Below are 6,042 nucleotides of genomic sequence, written 5' to 3' on the forward strand. Positions count from 1 at the left end.
AAAATTGTTCCTACCAACAAAATTCACGTCCAAACTAGCGTTGCTATTCTCAGTCAAGGAAGATAGTGGCATGTAATTAGGATCTACGGTAGCATTTCTACTAGCAACAAAATTCATCAACTCGTCCATCTTAGCACTAAGCGAGTTAATCTCTTCTATAGCGTGTACCTTTTTGCTAGCACGCGACCTTTCAGTGTGTCACTGAGAGTAGTTGGTCATGATATTGTCTAGGAGTTTTGTAGCGTCTCCTAACATGATTTCCATGAACATTCCACCTGAGGCGGAGTCCAAGATATTGTGAGAAGCGAAATTCAAGCCAGCGTAAAAGATTTGTATAATCATCCACAAACTCAAGCCATGAGGGGGACAATTTCTAATCATAAGCTTCATCCTCTCCCAAGATTGTGCAACGTGTTCATGATCAAGTTGCTTGAAATTCATGATATCGTTACGTAAGGAGATGATCTTAGCCGGCGGAAAATACTTGGATATGTAAGCATCTTTGCACTTATCCCAAGAATCGATACTATTTTTAGGCAAAGAAGAAAACCAAGTTTTTGCGCGACCTCACAACGAGAAAGGAAAAAGTTTCAACTTAATCACGTCATTATCCACATCTCTTTTCTTCTGCATATCACAAAGCTCAATGAAGGTATTGAGATGGGATTCGAGATCTTCACTAGGAAGGCCAGAGAATTGCTCTTTCATAACAAGATTCAGCAGAGCTGCGTTGATTTCATACGATTCCGCACTAGTGGCGGGAGCAACCGAAGTACTAATAAAATCATTATTATTAGTGCCCGAGAAGTCGCAAAGTTTGGTGTTTTCAGCCATGATGACTTCAACAAACAAACAAGCACACAAGCAAGCAAGAAAACCGGCAAAGGCAAAAGAAAACGACAAAGGAGAAAGGCAAACGAAAACGGCAAATGTGAAGTGGGGGAGTGGAAAACGAGAGGCAACTGGCAAAAAAAGTAAATGGAGGAGATGAGTTTGTGAGACCTACTTGGATAGATCTCTCCTCCCCGGCAACGGCGCCAGAAATACTTCTGCTACTGCAACAAAAGACCTTCCAACGACGCTAGAAACACGTGCTGACGGGAGACTGTTCTTGTCTTGATTCTCCTCAGCAACGGCACCAGGAATTGTTCTGCTACGGCTACGCCTTTAGGGACTTCCTAGGAAAATATGCAAAGGATTTCCCCATGGCCTTGGAGCCTTGCGTTGGTGTTCCCTCGAAGCGGAAAGGGTGATGTAGCGCAGCGGTGGTAAGTATTTCCCTCAGTTTTGAGAACCAAGGTATCGATCCAGCGAAGGAGTATCACAAGTGCCTGCACAAACACAAAGAACCTGCTCCCAACACTATGAAGGGGTTGTCAATCCCTTATAGATTGTTCGCAAAGTGAGAACTGAAAGCAACAAAGTAACAAAGCAAAGTAAAAGCGGAGGTGTAAACGATAGATGTGAATAGACCCGGGGGCCGTAGTGTTTACTAGTGGCTTCTCTCATGAAAGCAAGTAGACGGTGGGTGAACAAATTATTGTCGAGCAATTGATAGAACCGCGCAAAGTTGTGACGTCATCTACGGCAGTGATTATATCTATAGGCATCACGTCCAAAACAAGTAGACCGATACTTTCTGCATCTATTACTATTACTCCACACGTTGACCGCTATACAACATGCATCTAGTGTATTAAGTCCAAAAGAACAGAGTAACGCCTTAAGCAAGATGACATGATGTAGATGGACAATCTCATATCAACGACAGAGCCCACCTTGTTACCCTTGATGGCAACCACTCAATGTGTGCCTTGCTGCCCCTACTGTCACTTGGAAAGGTCACCACATGGTAAGTACCCAAAACCAAGCACTTCTCCCATTGCAAGAATCATAGATCTAGTTGGCCAAACAAAACCCAAGACTGAGAGAGACTTACAAGGATATCAAATCATGCATATAATAAATCAGCAAAGACTCAAATATATATCATAGATAATCTGATCACAAATCCACAATTCATCGGATCTCGACAAACACACCGCCAAAGAAGATTACATCGGATAGATCTCCATGAAGATCATGGAGAACTTTGTATTGAAGATCCAAGAGAGAGAAGAAGCCATCTAGCTACTAACTACGGACCCGTAGGTCTAAAGTGAACTACTGACTTGTTGGAGGGGCGATGATGATGATGAAGAAGCCCTCCAACTCCAAAGTCCCCTCCGACAGGGCGCCGGGAAGGGTCTCCAGACGAGATCTCGCAGAAACGGAAGCTTGCGGCGGCGGAAAAGTATTTTCGAGGCTCCCCTGATTTTTTTTCTGATTTTTAGGGAATATATAGGCGCAAGATCTAGGTCAGGGGGCGCCAGGGAGGCCACAAGCCTGCCCACCGCCGCCTCCCCTGGTGGCGGAGTGGGGGCTTGTGGACTCCCTGCAGCCCTCCTGGCTTGGCCCACAGGCCCCCTGATCTTCTTCCGTTCGGGAAAAAAATCATTTCGGGGATTTTATTCCATTTGGACTCCGTTCCAAAATCAGATCTGAAAAGAGCCAAAAACACAAAAAAAACAGGAACTGGCACTTGGCACTGAATTAATAAGTTAGTCCCAAAAAAGATATAAAAGGTACATAAAACATCCAAAGATGACAAGATAACATCATGAAACCATCAAAAATTATAGATACGTTTGAGACGTATCAGCGGCTTACAATTTGCGTGTCCTCCATGGCGATCTTGATTGCCCCTGGAGTCTACGACTAATCCCACCGTCTCTTGCCAATGCATCCTAATACGTCTCCGTCGTATCTACTTTTCCGAACTCTTTTGCCCTTGTTTTGGACTCTAATTTGCATGATTTGAATGGAACTAACCCGGACTGACGCTGTTTTTAGCAGAATTGCCATGGTGTTGTTTTTGTGCAGAAATAAAAGTTCTCGGAATGTTCTGAAAATTTACGGAGATTTTTTCTGGAATTAAAGAAAAATACCTACGCAAAGGTCCACCGGAGGGGGCGTGCGAGTGGGCCACAAGCCCATAGGCCGCAGCCACCCCCTAGGCCGCGCCGTGAGGGCTTGTGGGGCCCACGTGGCACCACCGCCTCTAAACTCAGCTCTATATCTTCCGTCTCGCCCGGGAAAAAAATGAGAGAGAAGATTTCATCGCGTTTTACGATACGGAAGCGCCGCCACTTCCTGTTCTTCACCGGGAGGGCAGATCCGAAGTCCGTTTTGGGTTCCGGAGAGGGGAAATCGTCGCCATCGTCATCATCAACCTTCCTCCATCGACGATTCCATGATGCTCTTCATCGTTCGTGAGTAATCTCATCATAGGCCTGCTGGACGGTGATGAGTGGGATGAGATCTATCATGTAATCGAGTTAGTTTTTGACGGGGATTGATTCCTAGTATCCACTATGTTCTAGATTGATGTTGCTACTACTTGGCTATGCTTAATGCTTGTCACTAGGGCCCGAGTGCCATGATTTCAGATCTGAACCTATTATGTTGTCGCCAATATATGTGTGTTTTAGATCCTATCTTGCAAGTTGTAGTCACCTACTATGTGTTATGACCTGGCAACCCCGGAGTGGCAATAGCCGGAACCACTCCCGGAGATGACCATAGTATGAGGAGTTCATGTATTCACCGCGTGTTAATGCGTTGGTCCAGTTCTTTATTAAAAGGAGAACCTTAATATCCCGTAGTTTCCATTAGGACCCCGCTGCCACGGGAGGGATGGACAATAGATGTCATGCAACTTCTTTTCCCTAAGCACGTATGACTACATACGGAATACATGCCTACATTAGATTGACGAACGGGAGCTAGTTACATATCTCTCCATGTTATAGCTGTTACATGATGAATCACATCTGTCATACTCATCCATCATCGATCGACTGCCTACGAGTCTTTTACTACTGGTCCTTGCTACGTTGCTTTGTCTAGGCTTGTCCCTTGCTACAAAAGGGATTGGGCAACTTTGCTGCTACTGTTGCTACTGCTGTTACCTTGCTGCTGGCGCTACTCCCGTTCCTTGCTACTTCGCTGTTACTTGTTGCAAGATATTTTCTGACACTGTTGTCGGGGAAGAATAGTTACTCACCCACGTGCAACCTACTCGCGCCATTGATACAACAGTTAGGAATAGTCTGCCATCAACAGATCATTTCTGGCACCGTTGCTATCATACTACTTTGCTACTGATACTTTGCTTGCACACACTAATCTTTCAGGTGTGGTTGAATCTGACAAACTCAGCTGCTAATACTTGAGAATATTCTTTCGCTTCCCCTTTGGCTAACCAAAAAATTTGGGTTGAATACTCTACCCTCGAAAACTGTTGCGATCCCCTATACTTGTGGGTTATCAAGACCTTTTTCTGGCGCCGTTGCCGGGGAAGCACAACTATATTCTCTGAGTCACTTGGGATTGACGTCTGTTGATCACTATGAGGAATCCAAAAGATCCAAGAACTAAAATCTTGCCTTCCACTACGAGGAGAGGTAAGGAACTGCCATCTAGCTCTGCACTTGATTAACCTTTAGTTTTGAGTAAGTTTGCGACATCACCTCCTGCTAGAAATCTTGATATGTCGCATGTGCTTGATGATGCTACTTCTGCTGCCCATGATGCTTATGATGATGCTATGCTTGATACTATGCCTGATGATGCTATGCTTGATACTACACCTGATGATGCTATGCTTGATACTATGCTTGATGATGCTATGCTTGATACTATGCCTGATGATGCTATGCCTGATACTGCTTTGCCACTAGGTGCCCTTGATGCACAAATTGCTAGAGTTGCTGCTAGATGTGATGATACTTCTGAAACTGCTAATACTATTGAAGTAGAGCCTGCTACTATGCCTGAATTGCCTGATATGCCTGATACGCGCTATGTTATGGAGGGAGAGATAGCTGAGGATTTTCTTGCGTGTAAGGATAGCTTTGATGTTGAGAAATTACTGCGCAAGTGGAAAGAAAAATCTCTGAATGCTAGGATGAAATACGACCCGAAGTTTGCCACTTCACCTATCTTTGTGACCGATAAGGATTATGAATTCTCTGTCGACCCTGAGTTAATCACTCTGGTCGAATCTGATCCTTTTCACGGTTACGAGTGTGAAACGGTTGTAGCCCATCTTACCAAACTGCACGATATAGCCACCCTATTCACTAGTGAGGAAAAGATCCGCCACTACTACATGCTCAAGCTGTTTCCTTTCTCGCTAAAGGATGATGCTAAGACCTGGTTCACTTCTCTTGCTCCTGGTTGTGTGCGTAGCCCCCAGGATATGGTCTACTACTTCTTTGAAAAATATTTCCTGCCCATAAGAAGCAAGCTGCCTTGTAGGAAATATACAACATTGCTCAAGCTGAAGAAGAGAGTCTCCCACAAGCTTGGGGGAGACTTATCCAGCTACTGAATGCTTTGCCTGATCACCCTCTTGAGAAGAATGAAATACTTGATATCTTCTATAATGGACTTACTGATGCTTCCAAAGACCACCTAGATAGTTGTGCCGATAGTGTTTTTAGGGAACGAACCGTAGAACAAGCTGAGATTCTACTGAATAACATCTTGTGCAATGAGAATGCTTGGACTATTCCCGAACAACCTACTAAGCCAACTCTGAAGAAAAGAGGTATTCTATTCCTCAGTCCCGAAGAGATGCAAGAAGCCAAGAAATCTATGCGAGAGAAAGGCATTAAATCTGAAGATGTAAAAAATCTACCACCTATCGAAGAGATCCATGGTGTCGATAACCCGATACAGGTAGTAGAAGTAAATTCTCTGCCTAGGTTTGATGAGAGTGATATTCCTTTTGATAAACCTGCTAGCTTATGCATGGATGAATTTGATAACTTCGTTGACAAACAACAAAGTTTCAATGATTATGTTAACAGACAGTTGGAACAAAATGCTCGTATGCTTAGTCATTTAAGCGCTTGTGTGGACAGAAATGTCAATGATCTTAAGCTTTTGAGTAAACATGCCTCTATGGTTACTACTCAGGTAGAACAAGTACTTAAA

Source organism: Hordeum vulgare, chromosome 5H, assembly GCF_904849725.1.
Source record: "Hordeum vulgare subsp. vulgare chromosome 5H, MorexV3_pseudomolecules_assembly, whole genome shotgun sequence".
Taxonomy (NCBI): Eukaryota; Viridiplantae; Streptophyta; class Magnoliopsida; order Poales; family Poaceae; genus Hordeum; species Hordeum vulgare.